This window comes from Ammodytes marinus (genome assembly GCF_949987685.1).
Source record: "Ammodytes marinus genome assembly, chromosome: 6".
In the NCBI taxonomy this organism is placed as follows: Eukaryota; Metazoa; Chordata; class Actinopteri; order Uranoscopiformes; family Ammodytidae; genus Ammodytes; species Ammodytes marinus.
This window is the reverse complement of record NC_137235.1, coordinates 34,520,449-34,535,449: the sequence shown is the minus strand read 5'-3', so window position 1 is coordinate 34,535,449 and position 15,001 is coordinate 34,520,449.

Genomic DNA, 15,001 nt, shown 5'->3' with positions numbered 1-15,001 from the left:
CTTTCACCCAAGATTTCACATGTTTAAAGTAAAGAAAGAAAGTAACTTTGATGCTTTAAAAGATAATCCTACATAACTCAAATTATCTGTGAAATGATCTTTAAAGCTAGTCTTGCAGCTACCTTTAAAGCCAAACGAGCTAACTCGTTGATGGTATAGCGTCCGCTTACGTTTACTCAATTCATCTTTTGGGAAATACTTTCGGTTTTCTACCGTCTGATTCAACCTACATGACATTTACAATATTACATGTATCCTAACAACAAGCTCCAGCACAAGTTTTCAAATGAATAGTTATATTTGCCACGTTTATCATACCCTTACCTGAGAGCAGTGGTGTAGTCTACGTGATACGCAGGTATACGCAGTATACCCACTAAAGCTCCAGCATTTCCGTATGCCCACTAAGAAATGCGAAATGATACGTAACAATTTCGATAGTGACAGAACTCAACTGTCATACTTTCATTCATAAATTCAACCTGTGCGCTGTGTCCCTGTGGAAGTCGCAACGGACTTATAATAGATGCGGTACCAGGCATTACCCACGGCCCTTTTCATTGCTGACTGTTGGGTAAAAGAATGGGCGATGTCCAACCCGAAAATACTGGCAGCGTGACGCAACATTCAGCTCAGTAGTCCCCTCGGGAGACGCACACGGTGCTGTCGGAGCACACCAAAAGCGCGCAGGGACTTTTTTTCTCCCAATGAGGAAAAAGTAATATTCTCAGTTTGCATAACCGGTCTGAAATTCATATTAACTTTTGCGAGCACTTCAATATCAGATCATCAGTGCAGTTTTCATTGGCTTAGGTGGCGATTGATTCACCCCGTCAACTCATGCACTGAACATGAGAGAAAACCAGAGCCGGCCCGAGGCATAAGCGAACCAAGCGGTTGCTTAGGGCCCCCGACCGCCAGGCTCCGCCCCCCCCCCCCCCCCTAATTTTTTTTTTCTTTTTCTTTTTGAGTTTGTGTGTTTGATATTAACATCATATTATGCAAACGTAATGTATCATACAAAGACATTTGGAATACAATGTTTTGGTCTAGATAATTAATAGCCTAATAATTGGAGATAATCCGAGGTTAAAGCTATTCTTACCTTTGTAGAGTTTTTACACTTATTTTAAATGACTTTAAAATGGTATAAATAAGGTTTTTACACTCTAAAATGCATGGTAGACCCACCAGGAATAAAAAGAAACAATTATTTCAGTCTCATAATATTAGGTGAAAACTACAACCAATCAAATCGTTCGGACCGAACGATTTAATTGGCCGACAGACCTGTCTGTTTGCCGTCTGCTTGTGTACCGCGCATTCGTGCACGCGCGTCCTCAACGAAAGGGTTTGTTTTGATTCCACGGCAGACAGTAGCCTAGCGAGTAGCGACCATTGTAGAAAAGGTTACAGTGTTGTTATTTCTTGTTATTTTTTACAGTGTGTTAACCTTCAATCACACCTAGACACACTTGTGTGTTTTGGGATTTTAATTTCTAGCATATCTTTTTCATTTGTTGCTTATATTGTGTATAATTTGGCCAGCTTGTGCATTTTAGGGGTTTCTCAATTTTTTTCATGAATACTTTATGTTCTGCCTTTTGTAAACACCCCTACTGCAAATACTCACACCTTTACACCTAAGCACAAAAGTGTGTCCCATTGAAACCCATTCAAATCCGTTGAAATCTCTATTTTTGATCCTGCTTGAATAACAAGTATAAAACATGCAATGTCTAATTTTTCCACTTCAATCGAGGCCTGGGGCTTCAAGTGTGTGCTCCGAGGCATTTCTTTGGAGATGACGTCATTTTTACTATATGTGGCAAATGGAGAAAAAAACGTTTTTTTGCGAAATAGGGCGCTCGCACTCTATCCTTCTCCTACTCTCGTTACACAAGTTTTAGGGCATTATTCTTGTGTTAGTGTGCGAGTAGGTGTGTGTGGGAATGAATGCACATCAAAGTTTGTGTATGTGCACGCGCGCGGGTCTTCAGCGTGCACACTTTATTACTGTATGAGCGAATGGGTTGAAGCGCAGGTGCTTTCAAATGGCCTTTATCCATACCATTCCATTCATGTGCATTTTTCATGCAAAAGTTCAAAGCACCACATTTTTTTTTGTTACAAACTACTTAAAACAGACATCTACCCCTGGCCCTTGCACAACTTTGATATAAATGAAACTCAGGTCCTTTCCCAGATCATGAAAGTTAATGCCGCCGTGAAAATCAGAATATACGCAGACTTTGTTTAGACAGGTGCACAATGCTCCTCTCTACATTAGTAGAGAGGAGAAAAGCTTCTGATTTCTTACCTGGCATCATGGAGAGACTATACTGTACCGAGGAAGCGCGGCTTATGGTCATGGAGACGGACGAAGAGCCCGAGGAGGCAGATTGCACATCGGACTCCGATACGGATACGGCGGATGAGGATGCAGACTTGGACTACCATCCGGACCCTGACACATCCTCCGCCAGCTCCAGTGAAGCATCCGATTCAGGGGAAGAGGAGGCTCTTCCGGACCAGCTATGGGGGTCCAAGAACGGCCTCATCCACTGGGCACCGTCAAACGCCCAGACGCTCCGGTACTTCCCTGCAGAAACCGGACTCACTCCAGGACCAACCCGCTATGCTGTGGCCCGCGTCAATGAGCTCGTAGACACCTTTATTTGTTTTTTACACCCGAGATGACGGCGCTGATCACTGCTTATACAAACCTGCACGGGAACAGGACGGTCCGGGACAGGAAGGATGTTGATGACATCACCGTGCGGAGCTACATCGGTCTCCTCCTGCTGGCCGGTGTTTACCGCTCTCGGGGAGAAGCGACCCGCAGCCTTTGGGAGCATGAGACTGGCAGGCAAATTTTCAGGGCGACAATGTCCGTGAAGACATTTGAGAGGCTGGCAACAATCATCCGTTTCGATGACAGACTTTCTAGACCGCGGCGCAGGGGAAACGGCAAGCTGGCTGCAGTAAGGGAAATGTGGGATCTCTGGACGGCCAGGCTCCCCCTGATGTTCAACCCAGATAAAGATGTCTGCGTCGACGAACAGTTGGTACCGTACAGGGGGCGCTGCCAGTTCCGGCAGTATATGCCAAAGAAGCCGGCCAGATATGGGCTGAAAATGTGGGTCACATCATGCGATGTGAAAACTGCATACGCATGGAGGGTGTCTGTCTACACCGGCCGAACAGCTGGTGAGCCCGCAGAGCGGAACCAGGGAAGGAGGGTCGTGCTGGAGGGCCTGAAAGGCATGACTGACTCAATTATATTTTTATATGTGTGATAAGTTCTGATGCTGGTTCAATAAAATGTAAAATAATTTAATAAAAAAATCTAATGATTTCATTTTTATAGGCTCATTTCTCATGGACACACAAGTGTGTCGAAGGTGTAAAAGTGTGAGTATTTTATGAAAAATGGCACTGCAAAAAAATAGAAAATGCAAATTGATAAATGTTGCTGCTAATCTTTCACACACACTAGCCTGCAATAACCAAACCAGAAATAGTCTAGTTTGCATAACGTTTTTTGAAAATAAATCATATTTTGCATATTTCAACCGATAAAAAGGGGGTTTTGATTGTCAAATCATGTCAATTAAAGGGTTAATTATCAAAAAAATACATTAATATTGTATATGTATGTTTAGTTCTGATGCTGGTTTAAAATAAAATAAAAAAAATTTTAAATAAAAACATTACTCTATATCATTTTTATAGGCTCATTTGTCATGGACACACAAGTGTGTCGAAGGTGTAAAAGTGTGAGTATTTTATGAAAAATGGCACTGCAAAAAAATAGAAAATGCAAATTGATAAATGTTGCTGCTAATCTTTCACACACGCTAGCCTGCAATAACCATACCAGAAATAGTCTAGTTTGCATAACGTTTTTTGAAAATAAAACATATTTTGCACATTTCAACCGATAAAAAGGGGGTTTTGATTGTCAAATCATGTCAATTAAAGGGTAAATTAACAAAAAAATACATTCATATTTTATATGTATGTTTAGTTCTGATGCTGGTTTAAAATAAAATGTAATTTTTTTTTAACAAAAATATTACTTTATATCATTTTTATAGGCTCATTTCTCATGGACACACAAGTGTGTCGAAGGTGTAAAAGTGTGAGTATTTTATGAAATATGGCACTGCAAAAAAATAGAAAATACAAATTGATAAATGTTGCTGCTAATCTTTCACACACACTAGCCTGCAATAACCAAACCAGAAATAGTCTAGTTTGCATAACGTTTTTTGAAAATAAATCATATTTTGCATATTTCAACCGATAAAAAGGGGGTTTTGATTGTCAAATCATGTCAATTAAAGGGTTAATTAACAAAAAAATACATTAATATTTTATATGTATGTTTAGTTCAGATGCTGGTTTAAAATAAAATGTAATTTTTTTTTAACAAAAATATTACTTTATATCATTTTTATAGGCTCATTTCTCATGGACACACAAGTGTGTCGAAGGTGTAAAAGTGTGATTATTTTAAAGGAGCATGGAAGGGTTAAGCTGTGTTTTAGTGTTGGGCCGTGACGTTAGTCGGCCAGAGAGCTAGTTCAGTAAGTTTCCTTTCGCTTCTCCCTCGGTGAGATGTGTGTGAGCAAGTTGCCACAGTAAGCCATCATTCGTGTTTATCTGAGTGTAAATGTGAATCACCCGTGTGTGAGTATGTACATGTAGTCCCGATCGCTGTTATAAGTTATAGTTTGTGCATGTTATTAGCGGCTGCGATTCGCGAGTCGCAACAGCTGTTCAAACGTCTCCTCACGAGCGGAGTTTAAGCCTTTGTTCTTTTTCCGCGATCTATATGCGGCTGTGCCTGTGAAAGAAGGAAAATAAAGAGCGGATAAAACCCTACTCCTCCTCTCCTAGTCTCATTATAAGCATAAGTGGTGTTCTGGCCGACATATCTGAAGTGAAACCAGTGATACAAGCAGATCAGCGCGGTACCGGTAGCCTACTACAGCCACCAGTTTCTTCAGCCACAATATAACTCACTTTGTGCACGGAGACAGTATTAAGCAAGTAAGTCTGCTTGTGTAGCCTAAATTAAGTGTCTTCAAAAAGAAAACAAAAAAAACAGGGATAGGAATGAGGGGGTGGGGCTGCATTGGAGGAAGGCGGGATATTATGATTGTGCTGAAATGCTCAAACTCAAATCCATCCGAACTGCTTTAACTGATCACGTCAAGTTCACGTCCAAGCACAGTGTGTATTGAGTTTATTTAAATGGAAATGGGGCTGCCCTCAGTTGCCCATGCACTGTGTATAGTCTATAGCCTATTTCAGCCTCGTCTGTGGAAATAAAGATAGCTGGACAACAGAGTTCTACTACTTCGTTCCTCTCACTGCATTTAAATGCATTCACTATATTACAGAGAAATATTTCCATAAAAGAAAAGGAGCACCAAGCCCATCCCAGAGGACCCTGCATAATATTTTATTTTAAATTAATATTTTTATGGAAAATCCATGTGTCTTTCTTCAATAGCTTCTAATTCACCCGACCCAGCGTCTCCAAGTTCTTTGTTCACACAATTCTTCAGATTAAGCCTCTTAATTTTCCTCTCAAAGTGCACCAGATTCATGAATTTCACTTAAAAAATGTTAAAAAGGATCTCCCGGGGGGCTAACCCCCGGACCCCCCTAGAAGGGCCGGGATCTAGAACAGACTTGTGTTTATCTATTGTAGAGTCACCAGAAGGTGGGAAACATTGTATTTTAATATAAAAAAAATCTGGGGGAGACCAATTTCATTTGGGAATAGAAATCCTAAGATTTGTGTTTCTAAAGGCAGGCTAAGGTGTAAAATGTTTTTGCCTTTGCTGCACCTAATGCAGAAACAACAAAATTGTAAACTAACCACGGTGTAAGCCATATGTTTAATGTACAAATGCTATGCTGCATATTCAAGAAGAGGCTAGGAGGGAATCATCACAGTATACCCACTACAAAAAGCTAGACTACACCACTGCCTGAGAGTGAAAGCGTTTCACGAGGAAATATCCAGGTTGTTTACATGTTGCAAGCTCTTCTTCACGCCGTCTGGATGGGGATCTTTTGACATTGGCATTAAATGATCGCCCCCTGCCCTACTCCTCCGACGGCTGCGTCTCTCATAAAAATCATGGCGGTGCATTGAAAGATCTTTCTGTCGAGCCTTCGTGATAACTATCAAACTATCCTACACACTCACTGAGTGAAGATTGGGAAAGTAAAGTGGACATTTCTCGCTAGAAATGTTATCAAACACGTTTATGATGAATCTATCCTTAAATTGCCTGTTGCATTGTCGGAGAATGAAATGCACCCGCATTCCGACATTTAAAAACCGACTTCAAACTAAGAGTCACTTATATAAATAATCACAAGATGCGAAAGTAAAATAAATGAAATGAATTTAAAAAGATATAATCTCAAAATACATTACCAAGATTATGATAGGCTACTGCTCTAAATCACCTCTCATCTAAAAGTGAAATAAAATAAAAAAGCCTACAAAAATAATTGAGAATAGAGCTGGCTTGTTTCAATAATATTATTAAGCCCAAAAATAGGAGCCCTTTGCCTGGTATGATAGCGATCTCTCCAGAATGTGAAACCGGGAAGGTATTGATTTAATAAACCGAGTTAAAATAAAATAAAAACTAGATCGTCGGGAAAATACATTTTTGAAACAGTAAACAATTGAGAATAGAGCTAGGATGTTTCAATAATATTATTCAGCCCAATATAGGAGCCCTGTGCCTGGTAAGACAGCAATGGATCTCTCGGAATGTGAAACCGGGAAGGTATTGATTTAATAAGCCGAGTTCAAATAAAATCGTGGGCATTTTTTAGACAGTAAAAACATCACCCAGCATGCATTACAATTACAAACGTATAAATAATAGCGTTTTAGCCTGTGATCCACTTTAATTTAGCCTGGAGTATTATTGGGAGACAAGGAAGACGTAACTTTACTGCATAAGATACAGTGCACGTCACATCCTGTTGGTATAATAACAACACACGGCCGATAGTTTGATCAAATATGTGAAGTCACAGTATGCCAACACAGTCAGCTGCTCTTACTTACATTTGAACAATACCATACTCTGAATAGGATGGATAAATGAAAGCCCATTCGCCTGTTATCTGCTTGAAATGTGGCTTAGACAATGTTAAGAGTAGGCTATATTCGCCGTCTCGTTCCCGGGCGCATGCGCCACATTCACCAGTATATCTAATGAAGAGCAATAAGCTTCCAAAAGTGACGCCCAAGGGCGGATTTAGCGTCATATTTTGAAGCCTGAGGCACTGCAAATCCGTCCCTTTTTGACGCCTTAGGAGTGAGAACGTGTTGAGGAGTCCTACTTAAAATATGGATTCATCGCAACAGATGATTCCCGCGCACCAAGCCCGCTCTGCATTATATGCAGCGAGCGGCTCTCCAACAGTGTTGGGAAAGTTCTTTTTCTACATGAACTAGTTCAAAGTTCAGTTCACACCCTTTAAAATGAACTAGTTCAGTTCATAGTTCATAATTCAAAATTATGAACTAAGTTCACAGTTCAAAAATGAACTAGTTCATAGTTCTTTTTTTTTTAAATATGTTGCTGCAGGCTATTATTTTTCTAAATAATTGCCACATACCATATGGAACCACAGACAGAAATTATTTCAATAACATTCAGTCCACACTAGAAGCCAGCTGCAGCTTTTACCCTACAGTATATTCTCAAAAACATGAGGAAAAAGTTGTTGTTTGAATGATCTTTTTAATGAAGAATTATTCAAACAAAAACGGTAAAGGTGCAAATGTTTTTCCATTTTTATAATTTTCCAAACCTGGAAACAATTCACATGAAATGTCATTCAAAGAAAGCAATACTGTAAAAATATACCAGGCAGAACCAAATTAGCCTACAACTTAAACTAGTAAAACCCTCAAGGAGACCATTCTAAACTGCAGTGTAGGGCCTACTGTTAACAACATAGTCCAGAAGATGTGTTGACATACTTATTAACACAAACACAATCTGAGGTAGGTAACAGTCATACGAAGAAGAGGGTATAGCCTGAGGCTAGGTCCATGGTCTGAGTAAGTGCTGCTGCATTCATTTGTTTTTGTTTTTTTCCGCGGTGTTTCGCATTTTGATGACGCAGCGGCGGTGCGACGCTGTGGTGGCATGTGTTGCCAGATTGGGTGTTTTTCAGCTACATATTAAGGGCTGTTTACACTGTCTTTTAGGGTGGTTTTCTATGGAAATCTGGCACTCTAATGAACGATTGAACGACTGAATGAGCGCCGTTCACAAACGCCAGAATGAATGCGTTCGCAAAAACGTTCATGAGGCAGAAATACATACGTTCAGTTCACGTTCGCCCCCAATATGAACGAGTTCATGAACGATCGTTCATTGAACGCGTTCAGGCACAACACTGCTCTCCAATGAGGCAATGAAGCCTTCAAAACTGCTTCGCCACTTGGAGACCAAGCACCCTGCATTAAAAGACAAGCCTTTGGAGTATTTTGAAAGAAAAAAGCATGAACAAGAAGGACAGAAGCAATTACTGAGGGCCACCACATCAACAAATGCGAGTGCACTGAGAGCATCATACTTGGTGGCTGATTGTATTGCTAAGGCTAAGAAGCCATTCACCATTGGTGAAGAATTAATCCTGCCCGCCACTAAAGACATTTTCCGTGAAATTCTAGGAGAGGCTGCGGTTAAAAAGATAGCACAGGTGCCTCTTTCGGCTAGCACCGTCACTCGGCGCATTGAGGAAATAGCAGAGGACATTGAGACACAATTGTTGGAGAGGATTAATCACCGTGGTATGCACTCCAGGCTGACGAGTCTACAGATGTTGACAACAAGGCAATACTACTTGTTTATGTGCGATATCTTTATCAGGAGGATGTGCATGAGGATATGTTATATGCACTATCGTTGCCAACCAAAACCACAGCCGCAGAACTATTCAAGTCGCTGGATGATTATATATCAGGAAAACTGAAATGGTCCTTTTGTGTCGGCATATGCACAGACGGAGATGCTGCCATGACCGGACGGCTGTCTGGTTTAACTACTCGGACAAAGGAGGTTGCACCTGAATGTGAGTCTACGCATTGTGTCATTCACAGAGAAATGCTGGCTAGCCGAAAAATACCACCGGAACTTAACAGCGTATTGAATGATGTTGTTAAAGTTATTAACCACATCAAAGCACACGCCCTTAACTCGCGCCTGTTCGAGCAGCTCTGTGAGGAGATGGACGCGGAGCACAGACACCTTCTCTTACACACGGACATACGATGGTTATCCCGAGGGAGTTCGCTGGCCAGAGTGTTTGAATTACGAGAGCCGCTGCAGAGATTTCTCTCAGAAAAAAAGTCACCGCTGGCAGCACATTTCAGTGACGAGGAATGGGTCGCAAAACTTGCTTACTTGTGCGACATATTCAACCTGCTCAATGAACTCAATTGGTCACTTCAGGGGAAAATGACAACTGTCTTCCAGTTGGCAGATAAAGTAGCTGCATTTAAAGCCAAACTGGATTTGTGGGGACGGCGCGTGAACAGAGGTATATTTGACATGTTTCAGACATTCGCGGGGATTTTGGAAGAGACTGAGCCCGAGCCTTCATTCACCCAGCTGGTGCACGATCACCTGTCTATGCTTTTAAATGAGTTTGAGCGCTACTTCCCAACCGCAAAAGACCCACGAACTGCCAAGGAATGGATCCGCGACCCATTTCTCAACAAACCAGGGGAATCCAGCATGTCGATGCAAGAAGAAGATCAACTGCACAGTGGCGTAACTTTGATGTTCATATTGGTGGGGACACATTTTGGCGAAACGTCACACAATTTGGCGAAACGCCCTCGCCCCAGACCCAGCATCCAACCGCTCACTAGTTTATTAACCAAACCAGTTTTATCATGTATCTATGTACAGTTTAGTCAATAGTTGAGCGGCTATCAATCGTTTTGTACTAAAAAACTTATTATATTCATACATCCTTGGCTGCTTATGTTTCACAGTAGGGCTGTCTCCGACTCGGAATTTCAGTTTACGAGTGAACCGGGGAGTTGGAGCGCAGCTGAAGCGCGAGCGTGCCCGAGCCTCGACGAGCCGGTGAGAGAGAAACAACACAGAGCCGGTGACGGCTGCAGAGAATGGTGATTTGCGCGAGTAAAAAAGACAAGATGCTCGCGGTCTACCTATCTTTACTACAGCACATAGCAGAGCAGAATCAATAGGCATATATGGTGCGAAATTTGCACAGTGCTTTGGTTCTGCTTTCTCCTTTCCAGTGGCGTGGCGTGGGGATTTTTTTTGAGGAAGCCAAGTGAGACAACACCTTTAATCTACATGTGTATTGTAAGGTGGGGGACAGAAAAGAGTAGGCTACGTCGCAGTTTGTATTTAATGTAACTACAAGAGCTATTATAGCGCCTGGTCACTTTACCAGGACTTACACACGCCTGTAATCTGTCCGACACCGCTCGTTCGCTCTCTCTCTCACTCACTCACTCACTCATTCACACACTTCCTTATCGTCTTATTAAATTATACATTTTATTATAAATGCACCCCCCACCCCGACCGGAATGCACAACTAATGCCCAATGCAGATTCGAATTAATTCACAATATAATTAGGGGACGTTTAAGGCTATTTTAAATTTCACGTTCACATGAGACACGAGTCACACAATCAGTTGTAGGTGCTTGACATACACACATACTTTTTATACATCCTTTTCGTTTAAGAACTAGGCCAAATGTTCATTACAACACTATACTTAAAGGCCTACTTCACCGGTTTGAATATGAAGGTGTATTGAATTCTGAGATACTATGTAGTATAAATGTGCAAAAAAAATTAAAATCGGTTCATCCTAGCCTGAGAAAAGGCAGAAAGAGTGTTTTTTTAACCCTATATTTCTCTTTCTCGTGACATCACAGAAAGAGAAATATAGGGTTAAAAAAAACGTACTTTGTAAATATTACTGTGATGTCACAGTAAAAGACTATTTACAAAGTAAGTTTTTTTTTAACCCTATATTTCTCTTTCTGTGATGTCACGAGAAAGGGAAATATAGGGTTAAAAAAACACTCTTTCTGCCTTTTCTCAGGCTAGGATGAACCGATTTCAATTTTTTTCGTACATTTATACTACATAGGATCTCAGAATTCAATACACCTTCATATTCAAACCGGTGAAGTAGGCCTTTAAGACAACCCAGAACAACTTCAGTGGATATACAGTAGGCCTACCAATGCAATTTAATCCAGGCAATCAAGGCACAATTAGCAATAAAATAACACAAAACATAACACACATAGTTACACAGACAGTTAAGGGAACAGTTAACCCGCGCCGGGAGAAGGTGTGTATTTTACTCACTATTTGTAGAGGAAGGCCATTAGCTGAAGTTTGCCGCTACCAGCTAGCCACTCGGTGCGGACATAGTTATCCTCACGGAAAGTGCGATAAACTTTCTTTCTCTCCACACGCATTGGCCTGCCGTCAGATTTGATTTTTAATGGCTTCTCAATTGGCTGTTTGGTAAAATAATTTGTTACTAAATACTCAAAATCTCCACCCTCCATAACTGTTCTTGCTAATATGATAACAATGCAAACATGCTAATCTCCCGCTATTGTTATTGTTGTTAAATTTCAGTGACGTTGATAATGATGCTTTGATTTGATTGGTGTGAAGCCAAAGGCCGAGTGGCTTCCCTTGGCACCCTCCTGACCAATCACAGAGGGCAGTGTCATGGTAATAGCCTCACCTGATTGGTCAATTATTTTTCTTTTTTTTACCAAGGGAAGCCAGCAGGCGCGGCTGGCCCATAGAGGGCGCTGGGGCGCCGGCCCCCTCCTCCGACCCCAAAAAAAATAAAAAATAAAATTATTATTTTTTTATCAATTTGAGGCAACTAAACTATTTAATTGTACTTAAGAATGCACACTGAATTTATATTATGGCACTGTATTTACATTTCATGGCGAAATTCAAGCTCGAAACTGACTAATTTGACTTCTACGGGCGCCAGTTCACGGCGCCCCAAACCCTCGTTCACTCAGAGTGGCCCTATCAATTTCTATTACCATTCAGTTTTAACGGAGGGTTTGGGGCGCTAGGCATTGGCGCCCTGTAACTGGTTACCTGGCAACAAAAACAACAACATTCTGATCTACTACCGGTTGCTCGCGGAGTCGCGTGCAGTGTTGCCAACTTAGTGATTTTGTCGCTATATTTAGTGACTTTTCTACCCCCCTGGCGACTTTTTTTTTCAAAACAGCGACAAGCGACAAATCTAGCTTTTTTCTGGTGTTATTTGGGACTTTTTCGCCAAGGCAAGTATCACTTTTAACTGTTCTCAACGAGCAGCGGGAGACTACCCGGCCCCTCCCCGTCACAGAGCACTGATAGGCGGCGGCCCGGTCCTTGCGCACCAGTCCCTCTCAGCTGCGGTCAGAGCAGGAGACACACACCTCTCTGCTCATGTTCCGTTAGCATCCCTATTAGCAGTTGTAGTAGCAGCTTCCCCCCCTCTTCTACAGTCTATGAGTAGTGCAACTCAAAATATTATGCAGTGCTTTTTAAAACTTTGAGCATGTATGATATGATTACTACTAGACTTACCATTATCACGTTGTTTATGCGATTGTCACGTTCATAACACACTAGAACCTCACCTATTGCCTAAGTTTGCATCATGCTTTTAGTGTGCATATTGTATATAATTCTCTGCAGACCTATGTTGGCATCCTGCTTTTAGTGTGCATATTGTATATAGTTCCCTGCAAACCTATGGTGGTGTGACGCACACAAGACATATGGTCACAATTTGTGTTTATGTATTAATTTTATCAGTGATCATAATCACTTGTTTCCCAGCACTTGCTGATGATTTAAATTTCAACTTTTATTATCTCTTATTCAGTCTTTGAAGGCTTGTACTTCTGGGTGTGATACCGATTAACGCCAGAGAGAGAGAGAGAGAGAATGTTAACTTGTGTATAATTCTCAATTGTTATTTGCACTTTTAATCTTGCTGAATTCTACAAGGCAAATAAATTAAGTTAAAACCTAGTTCCCCTGCCCCATTTGTCTTTGTAAGGAAATGTTCTATTTTGTCTTTATTATTTTGTCAGAATGCACCAGAATGCTTAATTTGTATGTGAAAATCACCAAAAAATCTTCTGGGGGAGGATCCCCCCAGACCCCCCTACATGGTTTTGGTTTAGGTTTATAAAATGTCAGCCCCACCTAAAAGAAAATTCACCAGCCGCCACTGGAAGCCAGCTCGGCCTGGCCATGGTCCATGGGCCTGGCTTCCTCGCAGACATACAGTGTGCAGTGTCGTGTTTCGCCGCGTCTTCAGAATCTAAATGTAAAGGGGCGCTGTTTCGCGCATTGTAAAATGCTCAACGAGAGGAGAGAAATGGGGAAGAAATGACAGGAGCACAGCACCAAAGATTACCGAAACTGTTAATATAAATGTTTTTATTGGATGACAACTACAGCCTAAAAAACAGGGAAGCCTGGCTTCCCTTGGCCACCGGGAGAAAACGCCACTCCTTTCCTTTATTTCCCCGACATTCTTCCTCAGTTGACGTCAAACTTCAGCCGCATTCATAGCGCAGCAGCTGAGCTGATAGATTCCGAAATGACAGCAGAAGCTGTTTTGCCGCTCTCAAATTAAGCAACCAATCACCGCTAACCGAAACACAACCCACGACAACCAACAGGAGGCAAAGCCAATCACAAAATACTTAAGGCGGGACTATAAAGAGGCAACGCATTAACCCTTTCTCGTCGTTGTCATATCCTTCTCATATTGGTGTGGACAATTTCAGCACATTTGAATATTGGTATGGACACGTCCACACCGTCCATACGCAATTTTACGCCCATGGCTGGAGATCGCAAATGACGGCGGCCTTAAAAGTAGGCTATGTTCGAAACAACCACTCTGCCGGTGTTCTGGATTAAAGTCACAGCAGAATACCCTGCGATCGCCACAACAGCACTGAAAACCCTGTTGCCATTTCCGACATCCTATTTGTGTGAAGCGGGATTTTCTGCAGTGACAGCAACCAAAACAAAATATCGGAGTAGACTGGACATAAGCAACACACTTCGGGTGTCATTGTCTCCCATTACTCCTAGATGGGACCGTCTCGTTGCAGAGAAACAAGCTCAGGGCTCCCACTGATTTAGCTATATGGTAGTCATGCACTTTATATTTGTTTTTGTGTTGCGTCTTATTTTGAAGGCATGTTTAAATGTTACCATAGCGACCAGAGAGTGTTGGGGGCAGAGCCTGAGCCGCAGAGACATGGACATAATAAGGGCAGAGAGGATTCATGTTATGTTGTTGGCACGATGTTACGAGGGCGCTGCTAATAAAGTTGCATAAGAGTACACAGTGGATTCACGTTTATTATTATATTCAGTAACACCATTTAATACCACCGTTTTTATGCCGGTAGTATCATTTTATTTTGTGTAATTATCCGCCACACCTTAAAGGCCGGTCCGTGAAAATATTGTAACATTAAACCGGTCCGTGGCGCAAAAAAGGTTGGGGACCGCTGATGTAGAATATCATAGTGATGAGTGGGAAACATACAGGTGATGCTATATTAAACATGATCGGTGGTAGGATATTTGCCGATGTGCTGTCACAAATTAATCTGATCGCCACACCTTGCCCCCAAAGCCAACAACTGACTCCAAACTTCGTGCTGTTACGCACATGTGTGACACAAATCTTACCTCACACTGTTCCACTAACAAGCTGTAGGCTATGGAAGTCTAAATATTAAGTAGATAGTAGGCCTAATCATCACGTTTGCGGGCATCGAGTCTACTGTCACCAGTTGCCCTGATCTGGATCATTACATTGGGCCCCAACCAAAAAAGATAAATAATTAGTATATCTGTCAGAGTCCAACCAG